This window comes from Amblyomma mixtum, chromosome 2 (genome assembly GCF_055824585.1).
Source record: "Amblyomma mixtum isolate Tamu chromosome 2, ASM5582458v1, whole genome shotgun sequence".
NCBI classification, from domain to species: domain Eukaryota; kingdom Metazoa; phylum Arthropoda; class Arachnida; order Ixodida; family Ixodidae; genus Amblyomma; species Amblyomma mixtum.
The window spans coordinates 56,374,934-56,402,543 of NC_143013.1; positions in this window are offsets into that span (position 1 = coordinate 56,374,934).

Below are 27,610 nucleotides of genomic sequence, written 5' to 3' on the forward strand. Positions count from 1 at the left end.
GCGCTCCTCAGAGTATAAAATAAAATCCCACCTATTTAGGTAATTAGCTAAGGTAAATTATACAGATCTTCTTATATTCAGTTTATTCAGTTTAGGATGCCGCGCGGTTTATTGAGTTGTAAAAGGGGGTAAAGAAGCAACAGATCCAGGCTTGTTCTCGGCAACGTTCCTTCTATGTGGTCCCTTTTCCCAGCATTTCAAGAAAGCCGGCGAAATATGAAACAAGTTCTTGATGGAACAGCGCAAAACATCGGGACAAGAGACAAGCGCTGACTTACAACTGGTTTTTATTTCGAAGAAACATTGCTTCTTATACCTTCTTCACCCTCTCAAAAAACACATGCGTCGCAACCATATCGTTCAAGCGTCCACAAAAAAGCATAAGACAAATAATCACAGATATTTATAATCACATTTTTAACATGTCAAATTCTTTCTTGGTCAAAGCAACAGACGGCGTGCTGACACAATCGTCGCGCAGACTCGCTATCGAAGCTGCCTCGATTATTTCCCTGACTAACTGGTCTTTGTGATTAGCCAAAGCTTTGCATTTTTGGAAAACCGGTGCACAACTAGTTGAAGGGCAATCTCTGCAATGGATTCCCAGGTTCCTGCAAGCTTGGTCGAAGTTTTGTGCCCTTCCAATCAGCTCACTCTAAGCTGACCAAGAGGGCTATTGTGAACTTGTGCTTCACGAATGCCTTGAGGAAATCCTGTGTTCACAAAATGAATGTGAGCTTTCTTCGCCAGGCGGAACGGCTTGGCAACTCGGGTTACCCCTCGCACCTGCTGGTATCTGTTGCCAAGCAGATGAAAAAGCACCTGATGCAGGCTAGGCCCGAGCAGCTAGATGATGCACAGAAACAGAAAGAAAGGAGGCCGGTAGTAGCAATTCCGTATCTTCACAATATTTCCCATCGCCTGAAAAGCATAGGTCGAAAAGCTGGCGTGAATGTAGTCATGACAGCTCCTAATAAACTCAAAAGTCTGTGCAGACGAGTCAACTCCGATCCGACCAAAAAGAAGCAGGGATGCACGATAAAGCATCGAACCCCCTTTGTGGAGTGCACCGAAGGCCTTGTTTATTCGTTGCCAGTGACTTGCGGTAAACAGTACATTGGGCAGACTGGCAGGTGCATGAATGAAAGGCTGCTAGAACACAAAAATAATTTCGAGCCAGCTTGCAGGAACCTGGGAATCCATTGCAGAGATTGCCCTTCAACTAGTTGTGCACCGGTTTTCCAAAAATGCAAAGCTTTGGCTAATCACAAAGACCAGTTAGTCAGGGAAATAATCGAGGCAGCTTCGATAGCGAGTCTGCGCGACGATTGTGTCAGCACGCCGTCTGTTGCTTTGACTAAGAAAGAATTTGACATGTTAAAAATGTGATTATAAATATCTGTGATTATTTGTCTTATGCTTTTTTGTGGACGCTTGAACGATATGGTTGCGACGCATGTGTTTTTTGAGAGGGTGAAGAAGGTATAAGAAGCAATGTTTCTTCGAAATAAAAAGCAGTTGTAAGTCAGCGCTTGTCTCTTGTCCCGATGTTTTGCGCTGTTCCATCAAGAATGAATAACCAACATGCCCAAGCTGCTGTCCTGGATGAAACAAGTGAAGCGACAGCGCTCATTGCGCTACCATATTCCAGCGAACCAAGCAAACGTGCGCGCTGACGGCGCCCAAGTGCGCTGCTACCGCCCAGTTATACGCGCAGCAAAATGATACAAATGAACAAAACGGAGGCTACCTTTAAATACGCGACTACACTTCTGTCCTTCCATTTGTTTCGCTCGCGTGATGGCTCAATAAAAACCTAGTCTGAATTGTCTGCCAGTTGCCTGCCTATGAATTATCGTATAACATGGCTCGTGTTTGCCAAATGCAGGAAGAATGTGCTCACGCACTTTCAGGACTGCTGAGAGTGGCGTAGGCCATAGAGTTTCTTACTATTACCTAGAGGGAAAGCTGGCAGCCCGTCTATGGGAGTTTGCATGGCGACCCCTCGAGACCACTTCAGCCACCATGGGCGCTCAAAGCATCACGGGGCGGTGAGCTACTTGTTGCGGAACTGCAACTTTTGTCCAAAAAATAATAGAAAAATAAAGTTGTTTGATAACTACAAACGTCCTAACATTCAATATCTTGTCTAATGATTGCAACAAACGAGCAAAAAGGCATTTAAGTGCAAAGTTTGCCCAAAATAAGAGACGACTCGCTCTCCTATTGGCCAAGTAATGAACACTATAAAAACTAATATTTAGTAATTAACAGGTGCACTTTTAAAAGTAAATATGTTTTCAAAAAAAAATGTTGTTGCTTAAACACTATAAGAGGTTTTTAGTGGCATTTCATAAAAGTGAAACCTCTTATTGGCGTCGTGTGTCGTCGCGTTTTCACTACTATGGGTTTTGCACACTGCGTTCACGCGAAAGTCGTCTGCGCACACACGGACAGCGTTTTTGGAATGAAGCATCTTAGTAATGACACTCCGTGTTCCTTAAAAATTACCACTGTTCCGCAACAAGTAGCTCACCGCCCCATGATGCTTTGAGCGTACATGGTGGCTGAAGTGCAGCGCCGCCAGCTTTCCCTCTAGGTAATAGTAAGAAACTCTATGGCGTAGGCCGCTCACTTTGAGGCAGTGAACGCACAAGTTTATTCATTCAAAATACGCTTGGCAGCGCTGCAATACGGTAGCGCAAAAGCGCTATCACCTGGGCCTTTTCATATTTCGTGATTTTTCATCAAATGTTGCGAAAAAGATCACATAAGAGATAAGCTGATACAAAAAAACTGGAACGGTTATTTTGTAACCCCCTATGCAACTGAGGAAACACACGTGATGATAAACTAGATGTTGAAAATATTCCTTAATGAGTAAGGCGTAATTATTTGATTAAACCGAATTTAAAAAAAAAACTCCAAGGAGCGCAACACGACGAAGGACAACATGCCTTTGGTCTCACAAAGCGCAGTGCGGAGATTTTTTTCAATCCTATTACGTGAAACACCCGGTGTGCTTTCTTTAGCGGAGTGGCTCTTTTTTAACTGCTGGGTTTTAAGCGCGAAGGCGGCTCACTTTCACGCTGCAAGAGCCTTTCGCAAGAAACTAGAATTGCAAAATCAACATTACAAAAGTCGCAGAAAGATATCAGTATTTACGCTTTCAGTGGATTCTATATTTGCAGACCCCCCCTTTTGCTTCTCAACGTAAACCAAACATCCGAATCTTCCATCACCCTTCTCTTATTCTTCTCTGTTCTTCTGAGAATCAGCCAGCAAATTCTTTTTTTTCCTTTAGCAGTCATTGGCAGTATGTTTAAAAACACCACATGAAACAGAAGTATCAGCTCCGTAAATTACCACAAGGGCTCCTACGTACACATGCAACATAGTTTCAGTCCAAGAGACTGAAGCTGAAGAGAGGCCTGCCGAATAAAATTTTTCTCTGCTCGTTTACTTTTACAAGACAGCAGTGCCACTTTTTTCCGAGCTTGACATCCAGACAGCCACAACCCCTAGTGTATTTTCGGTTATAGTTCCGGTCGGATTTGTCCGGTTTTTTATGAAAAGTAAAGCCAGGGACAAGAAACTACCGGAAACGGAGTTGACGGATGGAGGCAAACCAAGTAACCCCACGATTCTGTGGTTGTGTCGTTTTTATTGGTCACGCCTTTCGGACGACGCCAAACTCCAGAATTTTTTGTAAAGTTGCACCTCAAAACGACTGCAAGAAATAATGAGTGTGGCTTTCAAATAACCGGAAGAGCTATGGGTTGGCTGCAGGCAGTGTTTCCTGAAAGGAACCAAGGCTTCGGCAATGTTAACTTGTCAGCTAGATATCACTTCCGCCAAATAGTGCTGCGTGCACGCAGTCTCCCCAAATGAAGACAGAACACTGCTGGTAAGTTGAAAAGACCTTTTCGTTTTGTAGCTGGTTTTGCAGTGAAGCCATTCAGGGTAAGCCAAATTGTCTTGGTAATATTTCACATGTAACAAAATAACTTCCGCCTGCAGCGCTTATAGTTTAACTTTGAACTACCAGGATGTGTAATGACACTGGCCGTAGAAAAAGATTCTTGTGGAGATGAAGACATAAATGAGATACACCTTCAGTGTCTTCATATGTTTAAACCGCAACCACCACGTAAACAGCAATATAAGTGTCGCACGCTGTCAACTACAATAAAATGTGCAACGTGGAGTGTACTGAGAGTAAACCATTATCGGTTAATTTATTACTGGACTTTTTTATCAAGATGAAGTTTGCAAGTGAGTTGTTTTCATGTACCTTAAATACATCATTATCAGACTGAATCACGATTTTATTTTGAAATTATGCGCCCGTAGTACAACTAAAGCCCCATGCTACTATGGTAGCATCAGTTCGGAACCCATCGCAACCAAATTGCTACACTGACGTTCAAGGCGCCTTCCAATCGGAATAAAGAACATTCCACAGGATAGAATTCATCATCGTAAAACGTTTAAGCATCGTCTAATTCGTCTTCCGCGATAGGAATTCTTCACGTACCAACCAACCACGCCCCAGTTATAGTAGCTAAAATTTTCGAATTAGTAAGCAACGTACTGCTGCATACACTTAGCGCAAATAATTAGCACTGCGAGAGTGCCTGCGATGGGACGTTGCAGGCGACTATCGCAAGTGGACTCATGATAATCGCTTTATCGCGAACTTTTGCCGCTTTTTAAGTGAGGCTTGTTTGCACTCCTTTTTATAACTTTCTTTCCCTTTTTCATTATGCCTGATGGCAAACAGCTCGAATAAAAAAAATTAAACTACACTCGACCGAAAAAAGCAGGGGACACTTGCTGCTTTTTAGTGACAGACAGAAGTCTAAGAAAAATTTAGTGACAATTTCAAGTGATACAAAATTTCGCAGTACACAGAAGACAACATCCTTGCCACCGACATAAGCCTCACGCAACATGAGTGAGGACGCGTGCTAACCACAAACAATATACACGTTCCTCGGTGTGTGTTTATAAAACAAATTATTAACAAGACCACAAAATGGTTCTGTGTTGTACTGGTAGTGAAAATTTAAAATGACAAAATACAAGCAATGAAGAATTTGTTTTGATACGGCTACGAGGCTTTTAAGTATGTTTTTTCATTCCCAAAATGCCTCGCTGTCAGAGTGACGGCCACATTGCTTTTACACAGTTTTCCAAATTCAGAGGCCCCAAATGACAAAACACACGAAAATGAAAGCGCATTACTTTCTTGCTGATTTCTTGATTTTTTTATTGAAGGAACGTGAAAAGTAATTTTCAAACTGCGATGATCATAACGTCGTACACGAGGAGCTGTTGCCTGCCAGCCGCAAGATTCCCGCCTTTCCGTCAAACAGTTGTTTGTGGCCCTGTCGTAAAAACGCTGCAAAAACGTTCCCATATTTGGGCCACCGGTGCCGGTTGTCGGCGGCTCTAAAGATGCGGTCATAAAAAATTCCTTCAAAAAACAAAAAAAAACATAAAAGTTGTGATCTATGGTTGCTAGCAATGACCTTTCGAAAAGCAATCATACTGGAAAAAAAATGTATTCCAAATAGAAGAATATTCCTGCATGTTCCAATTTCCTTCTGAAAAGTGGTAATATATTTTGAACTTCTCTCCAGAGATACAAAATTCCTGATGTTTGTGTTCGTTCAGCATTGATTTATGGTTCCTTTTTCGGTTTTCGTATCCTCCTGATGATTTTGATGTAACTTTATTTGAGATCATGAACTTAACCACACAGAAGTTTTGTTTTTTGAGTCGCTCTAAAAAAATCATCGATGTTTGCGATCTATCCCTTCAACATAATATAGTTATAGATATTTATGGCATCTTTCAGAAATGAGTGCCTACCTGCTTCACTAAATGCCCCCCCCCCTCATGGGCACTTACTACAAGCAGATAGTGGTGAGTAGCGACAGCACAGGCTTCTGGGCATCTGCACAGGCCACCTCCATCGAGCCTATGGCAGGGCCATGCACGTCCCCGGCAGGGACTACAAACGCTGCTCTGCCATCTCCAAAGGAGGGAGCGCCGGCCCATGGGTCAGCACTCCGCAGGACTTCCCCCGCAGGGGTGGCCTGCCACGAGCACATCCGCGGCTTGTCCGCGGTCCTCCAGCCCCTCTACTGAAGTGATGGATGCGGCTCCCAGTCTGCCCGCTTCGCAGCGGTGGACCAGCTCTCTTGAGCGAAGAAAAGACAGAACCCCGATAATGGGTCCAGAAAAAAGAAAACCGTTTCAACCTCCACCCAAGAACATATAAACATGACTTTCTTGTTTCAGTGGTGCTTAGAGGACTGGTCAAGAATTACAATCACATAACACATTTTCTAGGTCAAGTTGGGTGTGTATTTATGCCTTCAGGAAAGCAACCTCGGTCAAAACGTGTTAATATCCTGAGACATTATAAAACATTCCGACACGATCACGAGCATGTAAATAGACGCTCAGGAAGTGTCGCAATTGTCATTCAAAGTGTAGTCCCTGTTCAAGAAATCAAACTTAAAACAAAACTAAGGGCAGCTGAGGCCAGCATCGTCAACTACAAGTTAAGAACAATAAGTTCTTAGCACATTCCTCACATCTCGCAGTAACAGTCTAAAATATAGAGTTCCTAATTGATGAACTGCCAGAGCCATATCTGGTAGTTCGGGATTTTACCGTTCATTCAACGTTTTGAGGAACCGAGGGCTGTGACTTTAGGGGCTAAATAATGGAATATTTTATTCTCGCAAATGATAGCAATATATTACAAGACCCTCACCTCGTAGTGCGTGGCAAGCATGAGCAATAATGTTTAAGAGAAGCTTTATTTTGCTCATTTAAGAAGAAATTTTGGTACTGATATCTCCCTTACGGGCAGGAACAAGTAACTGCAGCATTTTGATCCTCAAACATTAAAGGTCAGCTTTGTTATTGTTAACGCATGCATCGCGTGTTTTGCTGCTACAGCGCCGAGGATAATCGCGTTTTCGAAATTATAAAACTGATACGGTTATTGCTAAAGGCCAACTACAAATCTTTAATTCCAACTAGGCGCCTAACTATAATAGTTATAAAGTAAGCTATTAAAAATAATTAACCAGCTTACTACTTTGAACGAGCAATCGGTTTGCTGGTTTCCGCTACCACTGGTAATCCTATGCCGCAAATCCATATTTTTACCAAAACAACTTCTGTTTTCGAAAATCTCAATTTTTTTTAAACACCTAGCATAGCGTTAGCACTGCAGCGAATATTCACATATCTTAGAATATGCGAAAAATTGCTTTAAAAGACAAGTTTGCCTCCAAAGTTGCGCTTGTACAGAATTTCTAGGTGTGCTTCAGGTTACATTGCCATTTACTTCACAGTTGTGATCACGGAGTCGTCTTCCCTGCAGACATTTAATGTTTGAATCGCGTAACGGAGAAATTCTGAAATGAAACTTTCTCAGCAATAAATGCTTCTTTTTCTGCCGGGCGAACAACAACATGCCTAAAAAGGGCCGCACAATTTATTTGTACTATTAAAAAAAATTGGGTGAAGTAGGGCTCAGTGCTTATTAAAACGGTAAAAAAAACGATTCAAGCAAAGGAAAAAAGCTGAAAAAACTGTGCGTTTTGGCACTCATATAGCTTTTTTCCGCGTTATGAATTGTTGTCGCTCTACCGGAGCGAAAATGAAATACCGGTGGCTTGATCGCCCCACCACCTCAATCCTCTGTTAGCAATGACCCCCCACACGACCGCAAAGGTAGTCGGAGCATATTTTTAAGAACGCACAAAACCCTGCTAATTTGCATAATATCCTTATTCTCGACTGCGTAAAAGACAAAGTTAACGGTCACGCGAAAACTGAATTAACTCTCGCCTACGCCGCTTGCTCTGGGGAAGGGATTCTATACTGCCGTCTCTGCAATATTATCCGGATCGAGTCCGGCAATGAAAAGACTTAACTTGATACTTTAACGCGCTGGAAGTTTTACATAGAGAAATTAATTTCATAAGGTTGAAATCACTACCGTGATTCCGCTTTCGCCAGACCCAGAGCATAAATTATAAGAGAACGTAAGCAACAATAAGCTTAGCCCGTTAGCAAGCAAATGGGCGTTGCGCCGTAGCTCGGAACCGCCTTCTTATGGCGCCCAGACGTCGTCGTGGTCGTTTGCATCTATATCTCAGCGAGGCACGCTCACCCATACAAACGAGCTCATTAGGCCTCAGAGCGTCCGCGGCACATTTCTCAACCCACTCTGGGTGTTGCTGGCGACGGGGGCCAAATTGCCTTTGTGGTGATTAATTGCGACGCGCAGGATCTCGGTTCAAAGCCTCCAGTGCTCTCAAACTCCGCCTTCTGAGCAAAGCTGGAACTAAAGCGCTGCGAGGATTTAACAACAAACCCTTCAGCCCTCAAGGATTTTGAAACTTCTGACGTATCTGAGCGGCTTTAAAACAAATGACGAAAATAAAAAGAAATTTTTTGGATGTCTTGAATTATGGAGGTTTCGAAGACTTGGTTTGGAAAAGGTATATTTTTTCCTCTTGATTCAGAGTCGAGAAAGCAAGTCTGAAAAGTGCTTTGTGATCAGTGATTTCACGTGAATGGTAGTGTAACCTGCCTCGGATATCAGCACAAAAAAAAAATCGTGATGTCAGCGCACTTTACATGCTAAAACGACAAGTTATGGTGGGAACTGAATCTCGTTCTTTTTTTAACTTTTTCAGCTGAACACGCTCCCGCTCTCATTAAGAGCAGCCTTCATTATTAGACCTCTTTGTTTCTGTGATTCTCTCTTTCGTAATGCTGGGACACCTTTGTTCAACGATTAAAATTATTCATTCCTGTGCCTCTGAACATTCTTCTCTTTCCATAGATGGCATTGGCACTCTTCTTGACCGTAGCGATTTCGAGATGTCATGATGGCTGAATTCATTGCTAGCTGCGCTTCTTGCTGGTTAAGCAGATAAGAGGTTTAATTTTACGTTAAGGGAGCTTTCTCTTTTCTTTATTGTCCGATAACTGGCTCCGCCGACTTCGTAGCACTACATGAACGTTCACTTCAAGGCTATCTTCTATGGCGAGCTGGTAGCCTGATTTTATGTCCAAATAATAATATTTTAGGAAGACCAATGGTCACCCGTTCCTCGTTCTGGTAGGTGCTCATGTAGCGGTACCAGTTATGGGCGCCGTTTCCAGAGAGTAGAAAATAAATAACACTCTCTAGGCAGTTGGCTTCGTTGACCGAATGATATAAATGTACGTGTGTAAAAAATGAATTCTACAATGGAAATGGAAAAAAGGCTGGAAGAACTTTGCAGCTATGATCAATACCATCTTGGAAGGAGAGAATATCGGATTACAGTAGTTGTTAAAGGGGCCCAGAAACACAATCTTAGTTGACTGTTTTGCCTGTTGGTCGCATACAGTGAGTTATAATGGTGCTATTAGCGTCGGTAATACCGCGTATATTCCGTTTTTTAATATTTTAATGTCCTCCCAAAAACCAATTCATCGCTCTGATGGTGCCGTCACACAGTGGCGGGTTTGAGCAACGGATATGACATCACCTGGCGCGAGCTTGATGATCGGACAAAAAGTAAACATACGCAAATTGTGTGAATAATTAGAGACACATTTTGTCACCTGTCTGCATTTTATATTATATAAACAAAAACAACTTGTTTGTCTTAGGTAAAAGCCCTGCAAAGCAAGTAAAATAAAACTACACCACCAGGGGCGCTCTGGCATGGAAACGACGCCGCCAGTCTCAGCAAGAACGATTACAGAGAGCAGGCAACCATGGAGTGCAAACTTCCGCGACGTGCTCTGGCAGGCTGTTTTGATTGCTTGCGCCAGGTGCCGTCATAGGGAGAGCGAAATAGGAGTGGGAAGCCCCGCCAAAATCGAGTTGAGGGCAGCGTTTTGCTTGCTTGTATTTTGAAATTTCTTCATTGAATAACTCCCGTTCCCGTGCATCGATTCCTGTAATTCTTTTTAAGTCAGCATCTGTGTGACATAAAGAACCCACCTGAAGTATTGCCAGTATCCCCCCAAGCAGTGTTTCGCAGCCCCTTTAATCTCTACCGCGCAAAAAGCAAGAGCATGAAAACCTGCTGCCGTTTCTGTTCACTTGCGTTCGTATCTTCTTCCGCTGATCTTCCCGCATAACGAACCACGTTCAGCACTGTTCACATCGTGACCATTGGCTTCCTTTCTTGGAGGAGCTTCTGCTAATATCCCGTGTTTTCTTTCTTTAAAACTAAAGTTCACAATAGTCCCAGGCCACCTGGAGAAAGTCCAGCCCAGTACATAGTCCATCGGAACGATGAGCCATAACGGATTGCGCTCTCCTGTCAAAGGCTGATGACCGTAGCGCTCTACTTTCCTTTTGTTACTAAGTTGCGTCGCAAGCAACAGTTCCAACTTTTTAGCGCCATTTAAGGTGGAGAAAATGCACTTGCAAAGAAATAGATAGGAAATTGAAGCATTTGACGTATGTTGTACCCCATTAGTGGAATTTGAAATCTGGTCGAGTTGCTGTTCTGATACATCACAAATGTCAAAGCAACCGAAGCGAAACTCAGTGTGTGCTAAGGGCAGTAATATTTTTTTTTGTTCTTTTGTACCTGATGAGTAAATCTTTCTTGTTTATTCATTGCGTCAATTTCTTGTCCAAATACGCTACGCAACAAGGTTGGGAGGCGTCCAAAGTGGCCATGAAATGCTATTTCGTAAGCCGAGGCGCCTGCGCTCTTGTCATTTTATTCATTAATCTTGTGCACAATAATAGCGAAGAGCTATAGATTTTTTTTTTCATAATCATCATTATCTTTTTTTCTGAAACCAATACATCAAGAACTTGATTGGACCCAAAGCCAGCTCGCCTAATGAAATGTCCAAATACAAAAGAAGCCAACAGCCACAGAAATCAAGGGGCACAGGGGATTTTTTTTTAATTAATTTATTTATTTTGTGGAGTTCATCAATTTAGAATATTACTGAATATGTTACCGCTTAAAGCGAATTGATTAGAAAAGCAGAAGAAAAAACAACCACTGCCGCCGGTGGGATCCGAACCCACGACCTCCGAATTACGCGTCCGGTGCTCTACCTCTGAGCTACGGCGACGGTTGTCAAATCTTCTGCTTTCGGGGGTATTTATGTTTACAAGTAACCTAACTTTGAGAGTGTTCATCAGCGCCACCCACGTTCATAAGCGGCGGACGTAGAACGTCCTGAGTTACCGCAGGTGTGACGTAGAACGTCATCGAACGGGGAGGGTGGAAGCTGCTTGAGAACCCTCTTATGCTTCCTATGGCGTCAAGGCTGCCAGAACCGAGACCCTCGCTAAGCAATTAAGCAAACAAGGGAAGGGGAATTAAGGGGCTCGTTATAAATATGAAAGAAGCCAACAGCCACAGAAACCAAGGGGCACAGGGGATTTTTTTTTAATTAATTTATTTATTTTGTGGAGTTCATCAATTTAGAATATTACTGAATATGTTACCGCTTAAAGCGAATTGATTAGAAAAGCAGAAGAAAAAACAACCACTGCCGCCGGTGGGATCCGAACCCACGACCTCCTAATTACGCGTCCGGTGCTCTACCTCTGAGCTACGGCGACGGCTGTCAAATCTTCTGCTTTCGGGGGTATTTATGTTTACAAGTAACCTAACTTTGAGAGTGTTCATCAGCGCCACCCACGTTCATAAGCGGCGGACGTAGAACGTCCTGAGTTACCGCAGGTGTTCATACTAGAAACGGTAGACATTGAAACTACATGTACAAAAAACGTGAGATACTACAATCGCGGCATTGCAAATATGCAAAGCATATACATATTCTGAGAAACAAACATATTCTGAAATGTACAAAACCAGACACAAGCTTGAGTATTCAGCGTCCGCACGCCTTTGTCGTCACTGCCAACTGTGAGTTGTCCGGTTTACTAAAAATGTTATCAGTACCTCGGTGGCTCGAAGTTAAAATTTGCAATAGTAACAGCTCACCGCTTTCCAACTTCACCGGCGAAGGCAGTCCTGTAAAACGTGCGAGAAAATTGTAAACTGGGGGATTTAACGTCCAAGGCGACACATGGCGGCAAGGACCACAGTAGTGGAGGGCTGAAGATTAATTTATCCATCCTATAGGTTTTTACCGTGAATTGACACTGCCATTTTGTCTCTAGCGAAATTCGATCCGCGGCCAAGTTTGCACTCGGGTACACTGGCTCAGTAACGGAGCTCTTTAATTACTGAGACACCGTGTCAGGGTAAAACAGACAAGACCTAGTCCTAAGCTCACTAGACTAGATTTCTGGGTTCCCACCAGTATATAAACATGCATGTACCCATCCTATGTCAATTATCATTTATTGAGTGATTTAAAAAGCCAATTCCACTCTTCGCAACACTGAGAATGCCAGAATTTACGATCGAGAAGCGTCAGGCACTTGAAGCAGAGAAGGTTAGCGCTAGAAAAGATCGAGCAAAAAGCAAGCAGGGGAGAGTTTAAAATGTTTCGCTATGAAAAGCAAGAATCCGTAGAAAGCAAAATGCCTTTACCAGCCCTCTTGGGTACACATACACATATTCATACCCCCCCCCCAACTTGATGCTCTGAGGCATGGTTGTAGCAGGAACACCTCAATTCAAGCTATATAGTCTCCATAGAAACATCTTGACAGTGAAAGCGCTCAAAAGGACAAGGACGGCAGAAAAGGAAAGACATACAAAGCGCTTACTTTGAACTGATTTTATTTCATGCGAAAAACAACTTTATACTCATGGTTATCACCTGCGCATGCTTACAAGAACATTACCAACGAATGATAGCTGGCACGTCCTTTCAGACAACCGGCATGCCCGATGTAAGATAGGACATCTCTTTATCCGACAACAAAATTGATGGAGCGCTTACGCAATCATCGCCCGCTCGTGCTATCGCAAGAGCCTCCACAATCTCTCTCGTTATTTGACATCTACTTTTAAAAAGTACCTTACACCTGTGAAAATCAGGACGGCAGCCTTCCTTGCTTTTCTTGCTTTTCCATTTGCCCTTCAGACAATGGATACTCAAGTGCCCACCTCTTTTGTTTTCAACGTTGTAACTATGCTCTCCTAACCTCTCATTAGTGCATCTTCCCGTCTGTCCTATATAATATTTGCCACGTGTCAAGGGCACCCTGTACACGACGCCTTCTATACATCTTACAAATGGCTTTTGGTGCCTGATTGTGCAAGCAGCCTTTCCCTGGTTTCCAGAAGTGCTTTTCTTGCATAGGGCGCTCAACTTACTCGAGGCTGAAAACAAAACGTTTACATTTACCCTGTTGCCAATTTTTCCCAGGTTGTGTGATAGCCTATGCTTATATGAAATAACAGCCAATTTTCTTTTGTCAGTTGTCTTATCCTGCTCTTGCTGGGTCCTAGTGGCCAAAGGACTTGTCAGGAAGAAAAAAAGGAAAACTACGACCCAGCAAGAGCAGGATAAGACAACTGACAAAAGAAAATTGGCTGTTATTCTATATAAGCATGGGCTATCACACAACCTGGGAAAAACTGGCAACAGGGTAAATGTAAACGTTCTGTTTTGAGCCCCGAATAAGTTGAGCGCCCCATGCAAGAAAAGCACTTCTGGAAACCAGGGAAAGGCTGCTTGCACAATCAGGCACCAAAAGCCATTTGTAAGATGCACAGAAGGCGTCGTGTACAGGGTGCCCTTGACATGTGGCAAATATTATATAGGACAGACGGGAAGATGCATAAATGAGAGGTTAGGAGAGCATAGTTACAACGTGGAAAACAAAAGAGGTGGGCACTTGAGTATCCATTGTCTGAAGTGCAAATGGAAAAGCAAGAAAAGCAAGGAAGGCTACCGTCCCGATTTTCACAGGTGTAAGGTACTTTTTAAAAGTAGATGTCAAATAACGAGAGAGATTGTGGAGGCTCTTGAGATAGCACGAGCGGGCGATGATTGCGTAAGCGCTCCATGAATTTTGTTGTCGGATAAAGAGATGTCATATCTTACATCGGGCATGCCGGTTGTCTGAAAGGACGTGCCAGCTATCACTCGTTGGTAATGTTCTTGTAAGCATGCGCAGGTGATTACCATGAGTATAAAGTTGTTTTTCGCATGAAATAAAATCAGTTGAAAGTAAGCGATTTGTATTTCTTTCCTTTTCTGTCGTCCTTGTCCTTTTGAGCGCTTTCACTGTCAAGATGGAAAACCAACTCGCCCACTCAATTCCATTATTCGATTATAGAAACATCGTAGTAAATGAAAAATTCGTCCTTTTCCGGGGTTCGGACCCGAGACCATCACTTTACCGGCGGAGTTGCTCTACTAACTGAGCTAGCCGTGGCTTCTAGCATATGGTGGGGCTGCGCTTGGTTGGACACCAATGATCCCTCATTACAGATTGCCCTCACCTTGAGGAATTCCCCGTCAACCATTTCACCCTCGACTTAAAAAGGGGCGTTCCTATCAGTCACGCCGCATTGCCAGGACTCTCTGGATTCGCCGAATTGCCAAATCAAACTCTGGAAGAGAAATATGCTGTGGCAAAGAGTGATAAAACATGTAAAAGAAAAAAAAATAGCCGGTTCGGGTGGTTTTGCATGCATTCCACTTCAGCCCAACAGCATCGTAATGCAGAAACAGGTCTGCTCTTCCGCGCTGTCCCAGGAGTACAACCTCCTAACCCCCTTGGAGATCAAGAGAAAAAGCGATAACTTATTCGCAAATGCAATTTGCAAAAGCGATTCGCAAGCAACGAACCCGCTAAATTGGGAAACAGAACGCGAAGATGTATGGTAGCCGCGCGAACTTTTGACACGTGCTGCTCTCTACGGTACATGCTCGTTACTTTATCGATCTCACCTGGACTTTTTTTTTTTAAGCACTGTGAGAGAAAGTATTGAGAGACGGCGATGGAACGCCGAAGCTCGCATGATATATGAAGCGTGGCACTGACCTGCGAGCACAAAGGATAGGGCGCGATATGTGTGCACGTGTACTGATGTTAGCAGGCGCGCAGAGAAGCATAATCAAAATATATTAACATGTTCTCTGTCCATTGATGCTTATGTTGACGCCAGAATTACTTGGCCTCCATATAGAATCGTTGGGCTTGATTATTTTATCGGATATGGCATCTAAGTACTTCAATGAAAGCCTGCCCAGAAACAAAAAACTTTCAACTCAAGATTATGTTGGAAAAATAGTGCCGTTCTATAAACAAAGCTACCTTTTATATTTGCGCGACACTTTCTCGTGTGGAAGGCGTCTATGAGCAGTACCTTCGCGGTGATTGCGGTCAACCTCATCTTCGCTAGAACGGAAAAGGGCCGCTGTCCATCATGTCGATGCGGCTGCGGACAACGGCCTACGCGTCGCGCTGGCTTTCTTTGACAATGCACCTGGGACACGAACAGGGGGAAAATATGTCGTCCTGAATTCTGCAATCACGACTGTAAGATCTCCTCGAGATAAAGTTCGGAGAAAAGATCTACATCGACGATTTAAGGCAGAGAGGTTCAGAGGACCGCTTCATAAGGGTTCTCTGCGTCTTGTCATTACGCAACATTGCCATCTTGTTTGTAGAAGATATCTTGTTTTTCTTTCCTACTTCTATGACCGACGGGGTTTTGATGAACTCATCTGCCTACTTTGGCCATCTTTGTTACTTCACATGGGCGAAACCATATGATGGTGACGGAAAATCGTCTGACCAAAAGCACATTACTGTGAAAAAAAAAATTGGTGATAAATGGAAACGAAGTTTATGTCGTTCGAGATTTAAACTCTCAGAAAAACTTGACTACGCACACTTACACGAACGTGCCTAGGGCGGCACAAATGCAGGGATGATTTCCTCGATGCCAAAAAGCTAGAGAACCTGACATTCAGTAAAATTTTTACAAAAGCCTAAGCAGCTGCCATTTCTGGAGAAATACTTTGTGAAAAAGATGAGCGTAAAGCGATGTTTTCCAAATGTCTAGCACACCATAAAACAACAATCTAGGCCTCAGGCCACATATCATAATAAACATGTACCCAAGCTTTTATTTATTAACTTTTCCGGCATCAGCACTTGATGGAATTATCAGGGAATTTGATCCATATGGATCGATGTCTTACATGTTCATTTAGCACTCCCATCACTACGGCGCGCACTGCTGAATGAGATGCAGATTGAATAGACCTACCGCTCAGGTTTAGGCTAGAGTGAAGTGTGCAGGGGCCAGTGCTTGCTGACGTTTATTGCTTAACAAACGGCGCAAACGCATTGAACAGTACGAACAGTCCATTCAGAAGATCAAAAATGTACATTACCACGTAACGCATACCCAAAAACCATCTCCATTTGCGCTCTGGAAGCATTTTATAGCTACATTTTGGCGGTCATACTAGGAGGAAGCCTATTGCTTGTAAATACAGGTAATATGCTCACTACAGCCAGATTTCTAACTCTTTGATAGGCCCTGCTTAATATTACATGACCCAGACTTTGATGATGCGCTCTGGCACACCTTCGGCAAGCAGGGCAGTTGGAAAGTGCCTTTAGCCCTAACAAAATATTTTACCACACGAAGGAACTACCGAAATTAAAGAACTTGCAAAAAAATGACTGATCCTGGTTGATTGTAGAGAAGAGCACTTTATTTTTGTTTCGCTTGCTTAAACTAGCACTTTCAAAGAGCGACTGGACTCGTGTCTTGGAGCAGTTACCTCAATTGAGAATATTTAGCGGAAAACCTCAATCACAATCTGGATTACTTGACCCGACGTAAGAAATGAAGTAATATTCTGGGTGAAAGTGCGAAATAAGCTTAAAGCTGTTCCAGAAATGATGGACCGCTTGTGTCCAAGTATTGTCACGGTTGTCGCAGCTGCCAGTAATCATACATGTCATGCAACTCTTCACAGGCTATCATTTCACAGGCAGCACAGGCGCGCACTTGTACAGGGTCGTCCAAAAGTTCCAAGGCCACAGGGTCTGTTTTAGAGCGCTATAGTTGGGCAGCTACGACACCCCTGGAGCCAAAAATCTCTGTAGAGGATAGTAGAAGTACTATTCTCACCTCTCAGAACCTTGATGTCTTTGATGATATCGTAAGTGGCAGTATACGGCGCTTGAAAGCAGACCCTGTGGCCTTAGAACTTTTGACGGACCCTGTACATGCGTTCTCAGACACCCTAGAGCGTGTAAGGGTAGCGGTATCGGTCACAAAGCAGATGCCCTCGCCTCAGCGTGACAAGCTCAGCCAGAGAACACCTGCCAAGTGACAAGGATGGTGGCCGTTTGGTGCCCAGTCTTCGCCGGTCGGAAGCCAGAGAATGTGTCGGAGCCAAAGGTTCACAAACAAAACAGTTTATACAGCAAAGAGACGATACAAATAATTTCGCAATCACTCGTACGAGCACATACAAAGTGATTTACAATATATTGCAAGTCGCGCAAAATAACGCTCGAGAGAGACCACAATACAAAAGAAATATTGCACCTACAGTGCACTAATACAAGAGGGAGGCAAACAAAACACAATTTGTTCACCAGGCACTAGGACAGTCCGCCGACCAGAGGTCCACGGCGGAGCAGTCCCGTAGGCTGGCGCACGCTCCCTCGCTTGGTCCATAGCTTGGCGAGTGGTGTTTACCCTTTCTTTATTGTTCCTCTCAGAAAAGGTAAAAAAAAACATAAAAGAAAGAGAGAGGGTGCCCGGACCAGCAACGCTTTGCCAAGCTTAACGTCAATTCAAGATAAATGAAAAAGAAGCAAATGCTCCAACGAAAAAAAAACCCCAATTTGAGATAAAATCAGAGTACTTAAAAAATAACTCAAATCACAGTCACAGGCAGACAGCCAAAGTACAGCGTGGAGTCCACGAAATAAATAAAAAAAAGAGAAATGCAAAGTCACAGTACAGTCATGGGCTCACTAACAATCCAGGCAAAGCACAGAAGGCCCTGCACGAAAAAAATCAGAGAAGTAAAAATATAATCAAAACAAAACAAGACAAAACCCAGGAGTGAAGCGGGCACACTTCTCTGAAGCTGAAACGGCAGGTCGAGGTGACAGACAGCGGTCAACGCCCTTCATATATAGGTGCGCTCCGCGTCAGTCCGTTCTTCACGCCAAGGCAGGACGCGCACATATACACACAGCATCAGCTGTAGAGTTTCCCTCTCGTTCTCGTGCCGGGCGCTCGTCCGGAGTGGTCAGGCGCGGAGGCTGGCATCCAGAACCTTGCAGATGCTCCTTTCGTTGTGTTGCCTCCTGCACATGAATGAAGGCGAGAGGGCATCAATTATTATGCTCAAGGCTACACCCCCTCCGTCAGCATTGAGCGGAAATTACTTCGATGTTCTCGAAAAATTGACAACGCGCGCAATTCCTTTGGCGCCGCGCCGACGAGCTAGGTGGAGAGGGCAGCAACACACACAAAGTTAAGCACGCTCAAGGGTTTCTTTCTTACCTGTTCTAGCGGCGCACGCTGGCGAGGTTGCTTCCGTGCCGCGCCGTTTTTTTTTTTTTTAATATGCACCGGTTTTTGTGACAGAGACATAAGAGGTTAGGAGTGGAGCACCACAGCTGACTCGCACAGATACCTAAGAAACGAAGAATGAGGCAGATTTTTGAACTTCACTAGAAACAAAGAGCATCAACTTCTAGAAAGTGAATAATGAGTTTGTGTTGTCATCGCAAGCCATATATTGAAGCTAAAATTAAGTTCCTATTAGAATAAGGTACAGGTGTATCGGTATTCAGAGCTAAATGCTGTGAGGATGACTGGTTTATGCACGTGAGAGTTGAGGCAAACATAATCTGAACAAAAGTTCAGGTGAGGTGCGGCCCGAGGCATGGGCTCATGTATAATGGTTCGGAGGCTCAGTCTAACTTTGTGCGTACCCTTTTTTGTTTTGTTTTTATTTAGAGGTGAAGAGAAAAATCTCTTGTTTATCGCCACAGAGGCGAAGTGCTTCAGCCACGAAAATCAATAGGTGAATCCGAAGGTTTTCTCCATCGTTTTTAGCGGGAATGTCATCCTCAATATCTCTAGAAACCGCGCTCTTATGGTGTAACTTCCAGGCATTCAGAGCACAAAAAAGTAATGTGCCACGCATTAACAGATAATTCTCCCAACCAACAACAATAAAAACGAATGGGCATACTGCAGTCAAGTGTCTTCTTCCTCAGCTCTATATGGAGCCGGAATTCGCCGCCGAGAGAGGTAAAGACGGCCACGGACAAAGACTTGCAGCGCATACTGTTCCCCCACATATTCTCGACGACGCGCATCTAGGTTAAATTAATGGTTTGGTTTATGGGGGTTTTACGTCCCAAAGCGACTAAGGCTATGAGAGACGCCGTAGTGGAGGGCTCCGGAAATTTCGACCACCTGGGGTTCTTTAACGTGCACTGACATCGCACAGTACACGGGCCTCTAGAATTTCTCCTCCAAAGAAATTCCAGCCGCCGCGGCCGGGATCGAACCCGCGTCTTTTGAGATTAAATTAATGTTCTTCCAGTGCGACAGAAACACTTGCACTCAACTATTGGCTCCGAAGTCGCCGCGATGACAGAGCATCATTCGTGTCACCTACTGAGGCCATCCTATACTGCTGCTTCCTTCTATGCGATTTTATAATATCGTTTGTTTTTACTTCTACAAGGACATACATTTTCTTACTTTATTCTTTTTTAGTATGTTAATTTTTTTGTTTTTCGTTTGCTTTGACAGCGTCATGTATGTTCACTAACTATACTGGCTCGCTGCCACTCTTTTTTCGTACGTCTCTCCTGCACTCTTGAACCAGCAAACCACCAAAAGTGTGCTTCACTGCCAGTGCAGACACCCATGACGAAGCCTTCTCCCTAGACCATCCGTCATCCGCGAAACTCGCGGTGCTGGCGCCGTCGGCGCGGTTGCTTTGAAAGGCGAACAACACTCTCGAGATTTCGCCCGTACGTCTTTGGTCCTAGGAAGGAAGGAAAGAAAAAAACATCACCAGGAAGGAACAATGCTTTAAAACAATACAAAACAATTTTTTACGGATCAATAATTTCCTCCGCGTAAACACAACAAAAATAAACAAATGAAATTAGTCAGAAAAATCGGTACACAAAAAAAGTAACAAATGACCTAAATGGAGATAAGGAGAAAGGAGAGGATCTCAGTAACTCGAGACCCACTTAGGACCGCCAGTTTGCAGCGACTACAAATATTTCGTCCGTCTCCTAATGCACGCGTTAGGGTAGCTGGATTCTCCTGAGTTAAATGCGCAATTAGTGCTGTTCAGGACGTTCCGGAGCCTTTTATTTTCTAATGGGATATTTTACTTGCGTATGTCATTACTTTGTTTTTATTAGACGGAGAGAATAGGGAGACAAATTTTGTTTACGGGGTTTGATGTCACGGAGCGACTCAGGCATAAGGGATGCCGAAGTGTAGGGCTCCGGATAGTTTCGACCGCTTATATGGTTCTTTAAGGTATTCTCAGATCGCACAGCACAGTACACATGCCTCGAACAATACACCGTCATCGAAACGTGACCGCTCAGACCAGTATCAAACGAGCGTCTTTCGGGTCAGCAGCCGAGCACAATCACTATTATGCCGCCTTGTACGCTACAGGAGAAACCGTAATAGTTAAAGAAAGTATTCCGCAGGGGCGAATATTCCGTTGCAGATCTTGCGCAGGACAGCCGAGCTATTGGATGGCGGATTTAAAAGCGCCCATTATCATTTATTTTTATTGAAAGCACGCTAGCGAAGCACTGACGGCTTAGACTTGCGGGCTTTGCTGAACAGGCTGGTGGGTAAATCACGGCGGCCAAAATTTTTAGACCGCAGGACTAAAAAAGACAGAACACCATCACGCTCATTTCAGTTGGTTCTTATATGAGGAAAGAACAGCATATGTAGGCAGAATGGGCGGGAAAGCATGCGTCCAACTGCTGTGATTACTACGCGAGACAAAATAAAGGCAACATCAAAAGACAGGAGATGAGAATCTCGGAAATTTGCAAAACGAAATGCATTGAATGAGCTAATCGGTGCGTTTAAAAGCTTGAATTCACTACGCGGGACATCGCTGCAATGTAGAAATGAAAGGAAACAGGTAACAGTATGCGACAACATCATGCATTTTCGAGCCTGACAAGGTGTTCAAGCTGTGCCGCAGACTCAACGCTGCAGCAGCGCGAAAGCCAGCCTGCACAGGCAAGCCTCAGTCGCCGTTGGTCACATGAAAAGTTGGCGTGGTGCTCAAAATTTCTTTTAGCTATAGAAAACTCTACATTGGCCAAAACTGGCCACGTCTCAATGAAAGACTAATATAGCAGACTAACAAAGTTAATGGCACTCTGACGGGACACCTGGGAGTGCACTGAGCATACCTTCTGTTCATGAAGACCTCCGTTACATGAATGCACTGTTCTCGCGAGTAGTGTACGTTAAATCATTTATTAAATCATAGAAGCCACCCATATTTTGAGGCCAGGCGAAGACTGCGTTAGCGCGCACACACACACGCACGCACACACAGGCGCACACACAGGCGCACACACAGGCGCACACACACGCACGCACACACACGCACGCACACGCACGCACACGCGCACGCACGCACATGCACACGCACGCACACGCACGAACGCACGCACACGCACGCACACGCACGCACACGCACGCACACGCACGCACACGCACGCACACGCACGCACGCACACATGCATACAAGCACACGAGCACACAAACACAGACACACGCGCGCGCGCACGCACGCACACGCGTGCGCGAGTCACGGCGTTTTCCCAACGGCGGACTACACTAGTACACAGATGAAAGATTGCCCTGATTTGCTTATTCTGTTCTCTGGAACATTCATATCCGTCAGGATGCTCCAATGAGTGCAAAGTCTACCTCATCGTGAGGGGTAGCTAATATGCAACTCGAGGTGTAGCGTTCACTTTTGTATGATCTCCATTCTGTTCTCACAACATTCACTACTGCCTGCATCATCTTTGTGTTGTCTCTTCTAAAAGAACAAAAAGGAGCCAGACCGTTTCTGAGTGTCTATAGAATGTTATTTATTCAAGATGTTGTCTTCCGTTTTTGTGAAATTGATCATACACTATTACCTGCCATGGCGCACGCACGACTAGTTACTAATTTTAAAACAGTCAGTAATATAAAAACAATCGATATAAATTTCTTGAGCAGTCGTTCCCAGCTCTCCCAGTGAATCTGAAAGTGGACGCCAATACCGAAAAAAATCGATCCTGCAATAACTTCCATGCAGTGCGTGCCCTCACCCACTCTTCGGCATCTGAACCCCGCCGACAAGAATGAAGTTGAACAGTTAGCAACATCAGCTCCAGCGAAGAGACAGCGAATGTCAGGGAGATATAAAACAGGGTGCCAGCAGAAACCTATCGATTTCCTTTCAAGTGGTTTAGTGTGTAGTTTATTTTACTCTTTTGTTCTTTTCGCTTGTTGTCCCGATTGTGCAAGGAGAAAAAAAAGACGCCGCGAAGTAACACGGAAGAGCAGAAGACGCAAATCGTATTTAAATCATTGTGCTTCATCCGCTGGCGTCGCCGCCATGCAAGACATGCGTGCTTCAAAAACTGCCGCTGTCCGCGGCAGCGAATTCCTATAGTTGCAAAAACCTTGAATGTTAAATACTTAAATGACAAAACGTTGCCACGAAAAAGAAATGTGTACGCAGAATAAACCAATCGCTACAAAACCATAAAAGCTAACTGGCATCGCATATGCAAGCAAAATCATTGAAGGGCGCTACCAGGCCATAAGGACTTAAGCCTTTCTGTATTCTTGGCATAGTGGAGAAGAAAATTGGATAATCAATGTGAACTTTGTCTTTTCAGCATATTTCATCTGAACACAATATAAACGCTCAAAACATAGAAGCTTACAAATACCACATTTTGGGCGACGCCATGTTTTCGTCTCGATGAGGCACCTAATGCTTTCGGTGTTCGTGCACAATAAAAGTAGAGAACTGAACAAAAGCATACGATTGCACGAAGAGCCACCAATGATGCAATCTTTCCACGGTGCAGGCAATATGAAACGTCCTGTTGAGTATGCTTGGCAATATTGTTTTATTTATTCTTTTCCTGGTTATATTAGAAAGGAAGGCTCCGCAGCTTGAAGTGAACAGAGAATTTTGATGCAGGAAGTGGCATGCGCCGGATGGCGGCCATCAGGGTGTGCCGGTGGTCAGCACACAGGTGGTGCTTTTGCCGTGCCCGCGCTTTAGGTGCTACTGAGAATTAAGGTTTTTCATAGCTGTGCGCAAAAGCCTTCAAATTTTGCAAGAAGGCCGACCAACTGTACACGTACTCCAAACAGCCTCTACGTGTGGCCGACTCACTCATTCGCTTTTGCTGCCAGTAGCATGCAGCATACACATACTAGGTATTCGCTGCCTCAGCATCCGCTCAATTTTTCCTTCCGTTTTTATGTACAGGTTATCAAATACCTCACCATAGCCATTCTAGTAATCTTAAAAAAATTATTAAAAACAGCGATATGTTCTGTGTGCGATTTGTTCGTTAAATGGTGAGCGTCCGTCGCGCAATTGGTGCCACATGGTTTCTTGAAAGAACAGTGATGAAAATGATAATAATAATGATAAAATGATAAAATATAATACTTTATCATTTTTGAAAAAAATGATAATAAAGAAAAAGTGTAACGTTAGAGATCGGAAGAGGAGGGAGTGGGTGAGAGAACAAAAGCGAGTTAATGACATCCTAGTCGAAATCAAGAGGAAGAAGTGGACTTGGGCAGAGCATGCAATGCGAAGGCAAGATAACCGCTGGCAGTTAAGGGTAACGGAGTGGATTCCAACAGAACAGAAGCGTAGCAGGAGGCGGCAGAAAATTAAATGGGCGGATGAGATTAAGAAATCTGCAGGAATACGGTGGCCATAACTGCGAAGGACAGGGTTAATTGGAGAGACATCGGAGAGGCCTCTGCCCTGCAGTGGGTGTAGTCAGGCTGGCGGTGATGATGATGATGATGATGGTGGTGGTTTCTTTTAATCAACGGTGGCGCGTACGTTGACCGCTGCGATAACTGAAGGAAAGATTCGGGACCGGCTTTTCGAGGAGGCTAGCCGACAACTCCCTCCTGACAAATGCAGCAACTTCAGCCGGGTTGTGGATTCGTTCCATCATTGCGCACTTGTGGTCACGTTATAATACTAATATTTGAAAGCATGTACAGCCGGCTTAGAGTAGCCTACGGACGGCTGGTGTTATGACGTCCCCCTCCCCCCCCCCCCCCCGAATTTTTTTTTCCTATTTTAGACAAGTCGACCTAAAAAGCTGCTCGAAAATTGAAGGGAACGTTTTTGCCTTTAATGAAGCTTCTGTCTCGATTAGAAACGTAATTATGGCTTTTCTTCTAGAATTGTGTCTCCCCCATTTTAGCAAAGAGAGTGAAATTTCACTGGAGCACACGATTTAACCTCTACAATAACGAGGTAAATCATCTCACCGAGACAGGTGGTTCCCACTCCAGAACTCGTTCCACTATAGTCGAATTGCGTGGTCTTTCCCTGCCTAGGTTTGCCTTTTTCTTTTCGCCCGAGGACGCAGACGCATCCGCAGACGCACTGACCATCAGGGTGCCTCTGGGTTGACCAGGACCACTGCGCAGTTGCGAAGGTTGACTGCCGTTGGCTTCTGGCTAGCCGATATAAAAAGTTGGCGTGTTACTTTAAAGAAATAAAGTGTGGCGAAACTGGTGTCGATATCTTTTTTTACCCAAATAACATTGTTTATTAAAGACCGAGTTCCTATTAAAGACACGCCCTTGAAGGCTGCTGTTTCTGTAGCGAGGAAGCCTTAAGTACCTTGTTCCTAGCTAGATGTTTCTTGTACGACGAACCGCTACCCAGAATCTTTTGATGTGCCCCTGTTAGCTACATTGATAATAGCGGTCGAAAGGGGGGACACGCTTCACTTAAGAGTTTTGCTGAGAGGGAGTGAGCGCCCCTGCTCCTTGTTATCGGACCCAGCCTGCATGTTGTGAACATGGTAGACGATGGCGGACAAATGTGGGCGGCAGCGATGCTTTTCGTAGCGTCTGCCGTGTTCACATCAAGTTGATGAGACACCTTCTTTGACAGCACGTGCTGCTTCTCTTCTCTTTGCACAGCACACAAGAAGCGATCCTGCAGGGACTCGTCCGAGGTACTTCAAAAATCGGACGTTTGCTGTATCAAACGTGTATCAAACACTCCGAGTTGCAAGAGGTTGCCTTGTAACTCTCGGAAGCAGTTATTTTCAGCACCGAACAAACGTCATATCTGCATCCATCTCATGCAATGTGACAAAGCTAAAGCCACACGCCGACACTATCCGAACATCAAGTGTTACATGCGGATGGCTCGCATAAAGAAAATTTTCTAGTATAAGCATGCGCGCTGGAAACCTGCCAGCGCAGCTTTACCCATTTTCAATAACTGCTGTGTTGTCTCTTCAAGATTGGTTGCAGATAATATAAAAAAGAACAGGAAAAGCTAGCCATTCCCTTATATAAGCGGTGCATCGAAGTGGTTCCAGCCCAAAATGCAGGGTGAGTTTTTCGGCACCGCTTCGCGGTAAGGACGCCTTTGTCGCAGTCGCGCAGTTTTATTCCGAAAGGACATTGAAAATTTTTTGAAGCGCTGCCAGATTGTCCTACGACTGGACCTTACTCGTCGAACTGCAACCAAAGCTACCGCACAACAGCTGGGAAGCGATTTCTTCAGCATGGCTGGTTCTGAACGGGGCACCGTTACGAGGGTGTTTGGACGTCTGGCGGACGCCGTAAAAACGACGCTCGCTGTCACCGGTGCTGCCAGGCCTCGCCGGCGGTATGAAAACGATTGGTGGGATCCTGTTCAGAGCTTCATTCCATCGAGAGACTGGGAAGACGACGAGACGCCACCGGCACCACCCTCCTTCCGTGCTCCGGAGGAAGTTGTACCACATCTCCCGTTGCCCCACGTAGACATGTCAGAGGACGCTACTGCTGGTGCGATTCACGGCAAGCACGCCGAGAGGGCCTGGCATCAACAGAGCCGGGAATCTGTCGAAGACCGCGGCATCGGCTCAGTTGCCATTTCTGTGACGGAAGTGGGACCGCTTCAGCAGCGCAGGCATTTGCCGAGGGAACCTTGGTACCGAGTGTTTGGACGGCGGCGCCACCGGAGCCAGGGGAGTGTCGTTCTGATGCTCAAGAAATGGGGACTCTCGGTGGTGTTTGTCCTGTTTTTAGCGTTAATCATCTGGTTGATTGTCAGATTCATGTTTCTCGACGTCACAGCTCCAAGGCGAAGATAAGAAAATTTCGCCAGCACCATTCATTAGTGATTTGAACTGCGACATGCGTTCAGCAGTCAATGTTTGCTGTTGGTGTGCCTTACCTGCAATACGGGAGCTAGAGCTGTAGCTATCCGAGTTAATGAGGGGCTCGGAACCGGTACGTGTAATCGTGAAGTTTTTTGGGGTTGAAATATCGGCATAACGCCTTGCTGTTTTTTTTTTTGTTACTATGGTTTGCTGTTCCATTCGCACATAATTCCACTGCCACATGCTTTTATTCAATATGACGCATCAATAAAACGTGAGAAGGCTGCGCTTGTGCTCCGCACTTTTTTTGCAGCGCTTGCAGTAACTGCTTGGTCTAGAAATTTTCATCGTCGTTACAGAAGTGCAAGCCAACTAGACATACTGAAGAAAATGGGGTCTCGTTATAACATTTTCCCGATCCGAACACTTCACGCTGCAAAATGTGACAACAAAGGCGGAAAATTATCACTTTCCTTTGTGCATAAAGAAAACGGTGGGCTTCTTTTGTTGTGGGATGGCACTTAGAAGTTTCTCATTTATACGCAGTACACAAAGTAATACCAAGCACTTTTATTTCGGGGGTATGGTGTCTCATAAACCCGGGCCCACGGCAGTGACAGCTCTCTCGCCGGTCAGTGCAGCTGTTTATGCTCATTGACGACAAGGTACCAACTATCGGTCTCCTATTATCTCCAGTCGAGCAGCGACCATCTTTCTTTTTATATAACCTGCCCCTTTCTGCCTTGAAGAATTTACCGACTGGGAAAAAATGCAGCTCTCTTTTAAAATCGGTGCGGTGCGTCGAATAAGCGGGCTGGTGTCGAATCGAAGATATCCCAAAATCAGCCTTAGTAGAATTCTAAATACAGTGCTAAGGAGGAAGATATGGAACAAGCCTATCGTTCAATTCGCGCAGAAGACGGCCCGTTCAGCTGAAAGTGGGCGCTCAAGACTCGAGACTTTTGATAGAGCTAATAACAATCGATGCCGCAGGAAGGAGAGGGCAGTAGAAGACATGTGGCTCCAAAGCTGACACTTCAAAATGTAAAGTTTAATCACATAATTCCTTGATAATCCTCGAGGGTGGTATAATGATCCCGCAAGACCAAATGAAAACTTACACTGCAAAATCTGTTCTCAAAAAATTTAGAAACGATAGCGAGGGTTGTTTCACTGCGCACGTCTCATCTGACTGTCAATTTATTTTGGCGCCACTTTTGTTCG